Below are 12,045 nucleotides of genomic sequence, written 5' to 3'. Positions count from 1 at the left end.
TGTGCCTGCCCGCGTGTGTGATTGCACATCCCCGTCACAACTGGTTTAATGAATCCCCAGCAAATGAGCACAAAAACATCAAGCTGTACCATTTTTATGTCAGGTTTTACACTCAGCTTGGGTAGTGGGAACCAGGGAGATAAAATTTAGCTCGTTTTGTTGATATCAATGAGGTTTAAAATTCAAGACAAATTAATTGCACCTGCATTTTTTTTTGATTGCTGAAGGCAATTTCATGAAGTGTTTGTTAAAGGTGCAACTTCAGGAGGAATTTCCTAACTGCAGAAGCTAATAACTTTAAAACTGCTACTCTGGCTCCCTGCAAATGGGGCTTTGTGCTGCAAATCTCTTTGAGACCCATAATTCAATCCTATTTAGAAGCAAATTTCTTAGATTTAGAGCAATGAATATTTAAATACTACCAGTTGAAACATTTTCAATTTGGAGATCATTTCAAAGCCAGGAGAATTTGTAGCATTGGGCTACTCCGCAACGCTTGAACATCTGAATTGATCTGAACTGTGGCTGGATCTTAAGCAGCTTAAACAGCTATAAAGGGCTAGAGTCATTTAAAGGGCTAGGGTAGTGTAAGTAGAATATCATGTTTTTAGCACTTCGGTTTAAAGAAATGAGAGTTCACAGGCTGTCAAGGCGAGCAGCTCCATATGAAGGACCTGACAAGCATCGCTAGAAAAACATTCTGTAGCACTCGACATGTTCTCTGCTTTCAAAGCCTGCCTGCTTTATTTTTTCTAAGAAAAAAAAGAAAAAGGAAACAAAATGAGCAGGTTGAACGTTCACACAAAATGAAGAATAGAAGCAAAATATTTAGGAAATGCTGTGAAGGTGGGTTTGCTCTGACAGCAGGCTTGTTGCTGCTCGCTGGTACCTGACACTCATTTTTCTTCAGTACAAGACATCTCAAAACACATTTACACTCTGAAAAGGGGCTGTGAAAAAAAAACGCGTGAGCTTTGCGGTGCTCATGTTTAGCCCCTTCCATGTCAGACACATGTAAATTAAAAATTTAAATACTGAGATTTAAAAACTCTTCTGTGAGCACAAGCCAGTTCTGCACAAGCATTTGTTCAGGATCATTATTCTGTATGGGAAAGAAGACAAGGGGAGAAGGAGGTGTTTTTCTTCTAAGATATATTTGTGCCAGTCACAACCATAGGAAAAAGCCTCTGTGTAGCATCATAATTTATTCCCCTCGGCTAAAAGCCATGCATATTCCAGTATAGTTGCTCCATCTGTGCTGTTAATGCTGGACTGTGCATAAAGCAATTCAGGATTTATTGGGTACAAGAGGCAGCTGAGGCAGAGGAAAGACTCCTTAGCGGCTACAAGGCAGACGGGTGAACACGGGGGATCTGTTTCCAGGTGTTTCTCCAGCTGGACTGGCATAAGGATGGCATCTGTGGTGGATCTGCCTGTGCTACAAAACCAAGGTGAGAAATACTGCAACTGAGGGGAGCCTGCAAAGGCTCTGCCCAGAGCTGTGCCAGCTGGAGCTTCTCCACATCAGTCGAAGGGCTTATGAGAACAGGACAGGGCTGCTGTACCAGGTCACCCGCAGGTCCCAGTCACCCACTGTCCTGTCCCTGACACTCACCAGAAGCAGATGCCCCAGGAAAGCCACAATAACAGGTGATGACGACATTTCCTCCACAAACCCTCATGTTCCCAACCATTTGTGGCCTGGGGAGTGCCTGCAGCAGCTGGGGTTTCTGCGTGCTGAGTGACCCTCCACGGGTATCTCTTCCGTGACCACCCAGGCTCTCCCAGAGAGAGCAAAACCAACCTTTGCCACCCAAAGCTTCCTCTGGCAGGGAGTTTCACAGTCTAACCAGACCTTACGCCAAATACCATCTTGTTTGTTTGTTTTGAGCCTCAGCTGATGCTCTTATTTATTTATTCATTCATTCATTATTGGATAAAGCAGTGAACAGTCTGTCCTCTCCCAGTTTCATAAGCCTCACCGTGTTTCCCTTTCAGCCATCTCTTTTCAAAGACAAGGAGCCCTGACCTACCCATTGCAGGAGCCATTTGATCTTCCCTGCACCCCTTCTCCAACCTTCTCCCCTTCTGCCCATGTGATGCCAGATGAGGCAGGACCGCGCCCACACCAGGACTATACCCCGACAGCATTATTGCTGCCGAAGAAAGCACCAGGCTTGACCAAATGACCTCTTTGAGGCTATTTCCAGGGATTTCATCAGGGATGGGATATCTAGCACTGCCACTGTAGAATCCAGGCAATCACTCAAGTGGAAAAATAACTCAAGTGCCCTGTGATGAGACCTGACAGAAACATAGCAGTAAATTACTTAATTACTCAGTTTATTTCAGTGATGTTGCCAGGACAGACACAAAGGTGCTGGGTCTTTCCAGCTCTCGGTAGCATCCTTCCACGTGGCATGGCAGCGAGGCTGGGGCTTGTAGCCTCCCATTTCACCACAAATACGCTATAGAATCGAATTGTACTATACAGAATAAGTATTCTAACAGTATAAGTGGGATGTATGTATACATTCACACTGAAATATTCCATACATTGGAGTCCCCATAAGTCTCATTTCTCCTTCAGTCACTTTCCTCAACCCCGTTTCCCATCTCCTCAGCCCCAAACTGCTCCTATCTCATTCCATCTTGTGTCCATACTCTCTTAAAACACTTCTCTTTTTTTCATCTGGGAGCCAGCAATACCCTCTCTGTCCATGAGTAAGATATCCTCACCAGTTCTTATTTTTCTGTTTCCTTTGGAGACGTATGCAAAGGATCTGTTTTTCAGAGCAGACACTCAGCATTTCCCAGGAACAGGTCTCTCCAACAAGCGGTCATGTATGTGTGATCTTCAAAAGCATCCTACCCTTGCTTTAACACTTGCTGTCCTGGGGCCAGTTTCTCCATCACTTTGGGCTCTGGGTTAGAGCACCTGGATGCTCTGATCTGGCAAGGTTTGCTACCCCCTCTGAAGCTAGCAAGTGGAAAGAAAATCCCCTTCTTTCCCGAAGCACTTTGCAAAGTGTTTGTTTATGGCATTGAGAAGGAGTATAACATCTGCATTGGCAGCATTAGGACTTTCCTCCATGACCCAGGATTTCTAGCTGGTGAACCAGCTCCCAGGGCAAGGTGGTGAAAAACTTCCCACCTGACGTAAGGCACCATTTCATCATCCCAAAAGCTTTCCAGGAAGCCCTGAGTCAGGAGTTCATGTTCCTCTTCTCTCACCCAGCCCGTTGCCTTGGCATGAGCACCAGTGGTCAGGATTGGGAGCTGGAGACGTCATCACAAAAATGAGCTGAAAAACACAAGACTGTGGGTGGAGAGGGTGTGGAAATCCTTATCATGGGTCTTTCTGCTGTGGTTTTGCAAGCAGATCACCTCCAGCTTCGCAGGGGCTCTTCCCAGCATCTTCTTGAAGAGTTTTCGCCCTCTGGAGGCTAACTTTTGGAAAGGAAATGCAAGGGAAAAACAGAAAACAAAGGCTGGCTCAAATCTCACATTTGCAGAAAAGCAGCTCCATGAGAATAAACCTGCAAAGAGCTGGTGGGTTTCAAAGCTCTTCTCCTGAAAAGCTGATCATGGGCATGGACAACTCTCACATGGCATTGAAAGACTCAGAGGGACCCAGAGGCGTTGCACTCAGCCTCAGCCTTCCCTCTCCTGCTGCCACAGCGCTGAAAAGCATCCAGAAAATGTTGAATCATTGTGCCTTGACAATTCCAGATAAGATTTACTAATATTGTTCACTTTACCATTATTTTATTCCCTTTTCTTCCCCTCCATCTTTGACATAGGTTTTGCATTATAACAGACTACATTTCTAAATTTTCAAAATCAAATGTTTGGTTATCCTTTGAAATTCAATTTATTTGAACCAAATTAGAACCACAGGAGAAAAACAGTAATTTTTTTCCTTGATAAATAAATATTGGGGGGAAAGGGTGAAGCTGAAAACCTAGACTCAGGTTCGGTTTACACTGGGCTTGGTCTAGCAGCATCTACATATCTGTCTGATTTTTATTTCCCTATGTCTTTCTGCTACGATACAGCCCCAGCTCCCTGGAGACCCTGATAGCCCATGAGGTCCTCCTGTTCCTCGGCACTTTTCTTGCCAGCCTTCAGTTCACCCTCTGGCAAGCTAACACATAGCTCAGCCTCATGAGTCTCAGCAAGAACACAAAACATGCTGCGTGTGGAGGCACGGTGCCAAGAACATGCCCGATGAAGGCCATTTTCCAGGTGCGGGTGATGTGATTCAGTGAGCTAGAGGCAGAGATGCAGAACGTCCCCTCCCGACCAATGCTCCCACGCAGGTCACCCTGTGTTTTGTGTTTGCTCTCTTCCAGCCAGGCCAGGTCCTTGCAGGTCTGCCAAAGTGACAGCTTGAAGCCAGATGTGTGAAACAGCTGCAGGAAACTAGCTCCTGCCTGTGGCAGAAACACCTATGGGTGCTGACACAGGTCAGGAGCCTATGTAGGAATGATGCTCCTAAACATCTTTGTGGATATGGATCTTGTTTCCAGAACACATAACAGATGTGAGGGGCACCAAGGATTACTGCATTTCCATCGCCTTAGAAACATTCATCCACTGCTTCTTACATCCACCCTGCCTTCCATTCATCTGTAGGAAGGAGTTGCCCAACTGTGACCATCTCAAGAGCTCAAAAAATTGCCTCATTCCCCCAATATGTCACAGGTCTACATCACCATTCATGGTTGGGAGAGAAGACGTGCAACACCATGAAGTAGCCAAGTGCCCCATTCTTCCCCTGTCCAGCTTCACGCTCCGTCATGACAAGGTGTCCACCTCCACTTCCACAATATTCAATGCTTCTGCATGGGTTCAGCTCCATCCCACAGGGCTCCCAAAATGAAAGGCACAAGCCTTTTCTGAGGGGAAAACCAGAGATTGTGGGAAAACAAAGTCCAAACAGGAGAGAGGTAATAAGGAAAACGTAGATGGGGCTGGCCACGTTCTTGGTCCTTGGCCTAGACAAGTGATGAAGGTTTATCCTGTGTCACTGGTCCAGTCCTACAGGCTAAGGTTGGGTTGTCCTTTAAATTCTCTACAGGGCTGACTTGACGTCCCATTCCTGAGCTTGTCAAGGTCCTGCTCTGCTGCTCACAGGGCCCACAGGTCACTCAGTCAACTGCAGACTGCTCAGGACCAACAGCTCATCAGCTGTCCAGGGCCACCACCAGCCACCATAGTTCCTCAATGCCAACACCAGGAAGTCTGTGTAGGGCTTAGCTCAACAGGCTTTGACCTTTTTTGGTCCCTCAGCACCTGAACTCTCAGCCATGAGTTCAGCACCCTGGATCTTCATACAGGACTTGAGGAGATGTCCGTTTACCTCCATAAATGACTCTTCCCACACTTGGATAAGTCTGAACTTAGGACAATGCCTTCTACAAAGCAAACCAAAAGTAAAAAGAAAAACCCAAACAATTCTCTTTGTCTCAACAATAAAGTGAGGTCATTTCCTGCTGTGCGCTTCTGGGGAATCGTGTGCATTCATGAGACTTCAGGGGAACTCACAGCCATTGTAGCCAGGTGGCAGATAATTCCTCCAAGGGACCTCTTTCAGTGTGTAAGCAACTATTTGTTGTGAGCATGCTACTCAGTTGGGTTTGCTCTTAGCAATTCCCAGTACAAGAGCTGTGAGAAGGCATGGGGTGCAGGGGGACCTGGAATGGGGAGCAGTCTGCTCTGCCCCAATCACCATTTTAGGGGGGCTTCGGGATGATTTTAACAGGATGCCTCCTCAAGCATAGCACTGGTTGTGGAGGAGGGCTGAAAAAAGAGATTTTTTCCCCTTTTTTCAGGGATATTAAATAGTGTCAATGAATCAAATTACATTTTAGCAAAAGATTTCACAGATTTTGATGCTCTTGGACATCTGACCAGAGACCTGCCACCACACAGAAAAAGGACAAAGCTGGGACAGGAGACACTTGTCACAAAAGCCTTAGTAGGTGCCACTAGAGTAGGGAGCAGGACAACACCAGCTAAACCTAACTACTGCAACACTTGTGCAGCCCAGCACCTCCTAATGTGAGCAGTACCATTCCCAGCTCCCGCAGGCAGTAAATTGCTTAATAATTTAATGCTGTGCTTTACAACAGAGGTAAATATCTTTTGGTGGAGGAGTGGAGGTAAATGCGTTTCAGTGGTGGAGAACATCTGATGTGCCCTGGCGTTATTAAGTCGCAGCAGAAGCCAGAAGGGCGCTTGCACTCTCATAGCACGTGGTAGGAGGGGGATAGTCACAAGGACGGGATCATTCCCGCAGATTTGGGGTCAGCTTTGTCAGTGCTTTACGGGAAGCCCAGGAAGGCGCCAGCAGTGTTTTGAATTCTGTCTGCAGGGCTGGGATTTGCACAGCTGAACAGGTTTTAATGTGATGTTTTCCGAGGCAATAGATGTGGAAGCCCAAAGTGCCGCTATTACAAAACTCCAGTCCAAGCAGAGACACATTTTAAATAAGCAATAAAGATGCAAGAGCAAGTCGGTACTGAATAGCAATTCCACTGAAAGATCGCAAAGTCGTGACCAGGCACAACTCGATTTTTTATGCATGTTAAAGCAGTTGGAAAGCTGCCTTGTACCTGCTCCTCATCTTATTAAAGGACTGCTCCTACAAGGACACATGGGGTCATTTTTCGATGTTGCTAGCACTCTGCACAATTTCTTGGCTGGGTTTCACAGTGTGCCAGTAAGCAGTTACCTGCCTGTTTACTGGAAAAGCAAGGATTCCAGACCTTCTTTAGAAGATTATTTAATCTTCCTACACATCATTTTGCACATGGATAAGCAGGTCAGCAGCCAAGGCTTGAAGGGACAATAGGGTCTGCCGTCGCCTTACCTTCTGCCTCGGTCAGCACGGGTTTGCAGGAACAAGGAAACCAAAGAGCGCACACACATAGTTGAGCCTCCGCAGTTTTAGCATGTTTCCTCATGCCTGATGTGCACACGCCGTATTAGCAAAATGTGAATATTTGACTCAGCTTGGCCTACGCTGAGCATGAGTCGGAGCCCTAGTAAGTAAACAAACCCATCAGTCATTCTCCAGCAGAGCTGCCAAGGGGCTCTTCAATAACCAGGCAGAATTCAATGGGTGCTATGCTGCAAGGCTGTGCCCGCAGCCTGCTGCTATTAAGGAAAAATCACGGCAGCTGAGCTCTTCTTTGGTTCATCTCAGCGTACACAGAGAGCTAAGACTGCAGGCTAATTCTCAGCTGGCCCAGCCAGAGGAGAAAGAAAGGGAAGGTCGTTTTAGAAAAATCAGCACAGCTTTGCCTTAGCCTGCGATCGCTCATGAGGCAGAACTGCACCATCTCGCCGTGACCCCAACGGGTTACACCAGCGACACAGACATGCCACGTGACGTTCAACCCATTTTAGGAAGCAGCTGGTACTTCCACTTAGTCCCCAAAACCTACTTTTGCCATGCTTGTGCTGAGCACTGCCTTGTGCCTGGTTGAGTCATGACCCGCTGGGTAAGCATATAGGTATCTCTGAAGTCACTATCTCCAAAATCAAGCATTGCTTGTGAGTTAGGAACTCGAAACTCGGCCTTTCTCAGCTGGGCAGCTCCTTTGCCTGTGCAAAGAATAAAGGTCTTTATGTTATTATTTTTTATATGATTCCTCAAAAGAGGAATCAGGTCTGTGTAAGAAGGGAAATCCAAACCCAGGAGGATGAAATGATGTTTTTCCCCATTTCTAAGTTGGCTCTGAACCATCACCACTTTCCAGCTCAGTGCCTACCTTCTGCTGTGATAGCTGAGCGAAGGCAGCCGCCTCCATTTCCACTGGGGCGTCACGGCTAACCCAGCTGCCGTCACCCCTTGGCTGGGAGCTGCGAGAGTCAATACAGCTGGGCAAATGTTTTTTTTTTTTGTGAATGTTTTACCTGTACCTGCCATCCTGCGTAGCAGCTGCACATCACATGTGCGCTGTTTGCCTGTCCCGTGAATGGGGCACGTGTAGTACATAACATCTCTCGCAGCAAGAACGGGGACAGGAGGAAAACAGGGTAAGGAGGGTAAAAAGGCTGATGGTGAAGAAAAGAAAAATATGAAAGAAACTATGAAAGACAGGAGAAACAAAACAGAGCCTCTGTACAGAGCTACAGTAGAGCTTGGCAAGACAATGGCATGTCTCCCTCTGGGTTCATTAACCACTAATAAGATTTGTGAGAAGAATTTGTCACACTTTTGCGAGTATTTAGAAAAATGAAAAAAATAATCTGGAAAGAATCTTACACCCTATAAACATCTATTTTGTCTAATGAACACTTCATGCTTGTTAAGAGTGGAGGAAGTAAAAGAAGCCAGGCTGAAGCTGAGCAGGATTTGGTTTGAGATGAAGCCCCTGAGGTGTGTAAGGACCTGGAGCCCTTGGCTCACACTCACATTTGGGGCTGCATGAGGTGCTCTGATCATCTGGCATGGCCTCCACCCACCACTCAGTGGCTATTGATATCCCACGTTACACCTGGAGCCCGTATCTGTGTCTTCAATGCCCACCTTGATGCTTGGGACCTTCAGTGAAGCAAAGCAGGAGAGCTTCCATAGGCATTTTGGCATGGGTGCTGCAAATTACGTGCCAGGCTCAAGCGCAGGAAAGGTCACATCCAGTTGCAGGGGATGTCACAACCTGACTGGATCAAAATTCTCCACTGTAGAAGGAACAGTCCAAAATGGCCACTGGAGACCCAGGAAATGTTCACCCTTGCCTGGGGAGTGAAACGCAACTGTGCCACCAAAGCCAGGCCCGGGGACACCGGGGTGACCTCTGTTGCATCCCTGACTCCCCCACATTGCTGAACTTCTCGAGGTCTTCTTAATATCTTCTAGGCTTTAGGAGACCTAAATGCAAACAAGTGAGTAATGACTGAGACGTTTTCAATGTCCTGAGCAAATCCACTCTGATAATCCTACTTTCAACACAAGGTGGCAGGCTGTCCCCAGGATGGGGAGCAGCCAGGGTTGTTGAAGTGGCCAGAAATGGTGCCTTGTCACCACAGAAAGGAAAATGGTGCTCCTTCTTGTCACCTCTTGGAGAAGGGAAGAAGGGCACAAGGTTTCTGTGGGACTTGTGGTGTCCTATGGAGAGCCGTACATGGTGAGTGAAGGCTCATTGCTGTGAAAAGCTTCCTCTGAGTCCGAGCTCTTGTCCAAAACTGCCTACAGCCTGGGAGGAAGGTGATTGAGCAGTGCCTGCAGTCTGCTTGTGGTGACGGTGGGATGCTGCTGTAGATGAGTCTCTCCTGCCTGGAAATTAGGTACTGGCAGCACTCTCAGCATATCCCCTTTAGTAGTTTGGCTACCAGGACGTGTGACCAGACTGGAGATGGCACAGCTGAGGGCTGTTTCCCATCCTTTGGACCTGCCTCACCCATACAGACTTGTCTAGTGACCACTGGGCTGTGTCTAAGCCTGGTTACCCTCACTAGGCCTGATCCTGACCCTGACCTTGACCCTGACTTGCAAGCTGACTTTGCAACTTGACCTTGGACCTGCCTCATGACCTCAACTTGCCTGAGGACCTGGACTCTTAGTTGAATCCCTCTGTCATCTTCAAATCTGCAGCAAACCTGCACCGGTCATTTTGATAGGGAAGAAACAAGAGCTAGGGAGGTGCCTTTGAAGGCCTCTGGCAAGTCCAGATGCAGCCCTGGCCCAGCTGCCCAGGATTACCCCAGGGGTTCATATCTCTGTGGGTATGAGGGGCTGCCAGGGGCATCTACCTGCTCCCCAGGGTCCACTGATGGAGGAATTCAGCATCCACATGGAGCACAGACCTCCCTGCAGAGCAGAAGCTCCCCATGGCTCATGAGGCTCCTTGTTTTGAAGTTTATTTATAGGGCAGTTTAGATTATACTGCAAAGAGTGACGAAGCATGGTGGGACCATGGAAAGAGCAGTCTAATCCACCCAGTCTCACATCTACAGTAGCTGTTGGCACTAGGTGACTGGCGTGACACCTTTGACACTGCTGTTGGGGCCTGAACACACCACACTAATGGCTTGATGCTCTGACTTCGCCTCAGCCAGCTGAGAGCATCCTTAGTTCATTAAGCCAATTTGCATACAGATCTATATGAATTCGTTAAGAAGTGCCAGACGAGAAAGCGAAACTGGATGAAAGCTGGGAACAATCAAAGGAAATCCCAGTGCTCGAGTTCCAGTTTGCCTCAACAGAGGGGGATTCAATTAAGGGCTGATTTGATTTGTGTAGCTCAAAGCCAGCTGACTACTGGGTGTTGGACATATTTTTGGCTCTGAATCAGCCATAAATACCAAAGATTGTTTTAAGCAGACTGGAAAAAACATGCTGGACCAAGCCCATCTCCAGCTGCGGACTGAGGGTGAGCAGCAGGGGTGGCAGAATTGCCCCTCACTGCTGGAAAGCTGATGTGTAACCTCTCACAGGGGTTGTCTTCTCCACAAACACCTCTCTAGGAGGAGACCCTACATATTTCAGCTATGCTAGATCTGTCCTTCCCTCCTGTGCAGCTTGCTCATACGCCTCCAGTCATTGCATGCCACCACATCGTTAGTCCTCAGAGACCTGCACAGCTCATTGCACCAGAAATGCACCTTCTCACTTTAAGAGCTTTTGATCTTACAATTATATCCCTGGGGACACTGAGATAAGCACAGCAACCAGTTAGGATCAAGCTTTGCAGGAGTGATTAGGTATCCTGTGTTACTCTTTATCTTCCTGTTATCGTTTTATTTTCTTTGCGAAACTGTTGTTTATTAAATCAACCGATTCATCCTTTGCCAACGCACCAGACGAGCAGTGCTCAGTTTCGTTTACTTCAGCCAGGTTTCTGGCTGGAGGGACCAAGATGGGTGGTTTCTTAGTGATCCTCAACATCTGAACCCACCTCTGGTGGGTTCCCATTAAATCCTATTAACTGCTGGTTGTCCTAAAGCCTGGAGGAGCTACCCTCCCTGTAAGCGCACAAGGAAATTTAGCTCTTGCATGCAGAAAGCTGCTGCACTAATAAAATTAATGAGAATCTTGCTCCCTAAACACAAGGGCCCATGTGCAGCTGTGCTGCTGCATAAACATGAGCCAGCTCACACAACTCGCATGGGGACCTTGTCTGCCCCCGGGGTCCTTCTATGCCTAAAAGTGCTCATGGACTTGCAGGACATCTCCAACGAGATCAGGTTGCTCAGAACCCCATCCAACCTGACCTTGAATGTTTCCAGGGATGGGGCATCCACCACCTCTCTGGGTAATCTGTTCCAGTGTTCCACTACCCTCATTGTAAAAAAAATTTTTCCTAATGTCTAGTCTGAACCTACCTCCTATCTGAAACCCATTACCCCACGTCCTATCACAAGCCCAGGGTAGCAGGGAGCAAATGTAGCTCAAAGACTAACGCAAAAAAATTTGTCCATTTAATTCCCTTAATATTTCACCTGTGCACAAGGATCTAGAGAGTCTTTCCTGGGAGAAAATTCAAAGCAGCCCATTGGGTTGACAACATAGAGCATTTTTTCATTTGCTTAGGGAGCAAAATGGAAATGCACGGCCCCATAAGGGAGCAATGAACTGTTTTAAAAGGATTTGTTCTTCACATCTTAAGAAGTCATTGGTGCTGTGCCTGAAGTGTCTATGTGAGCCTCTTGCTTAGCTGCGTAAAACAAGGACTCCTTGGTAGGACTGTGCAAAATTCCTCTCTAAATAAAACATTTAACCAAGGAGGATACAAATTTTCTGCTGAAACCGCTCAAATGAGAAAATTCCCACGGGTAAGTTCACCTGACTCTTTTTCCTCTCCTCTATATGACACATGAGGGCTTGAACAGAGCTGATCACCTCTTCCCCTCTTAGCTTCCCCTCCTTGACCCGTGCCCTGCAGCATCTCAAGTGCTCAGCCCGTTCCTCCATCCGCCGCTTGCTTCATCCCGCTATGCTGGCCACAAACCAGCCCGGCAAAGATCCACGAGGTTTCCTGCTGGCTGGGTGAGTTGAATCAGCTGCCCTAGCAGGGCATCGGCCGGGAGTCA

This window comes from Chlamydotis macqueenii, chromosome 3 (assembly GCF_036417535.1).
Source record: "Chlamydotis macqueenii isolate bChlMac1 chromosome 3, bChlMac1.mat, whole genome shotgun sequence".
Classification (NCBI taxonomy): Eukaryota; Metazoa; Chordata; class Aves; order Otidiformes; family Otididae; genus Chlamydotis; species Chlamydotis macqueenii.
This window is presented reverse-complemented; position numbering follows the sequence as displayed.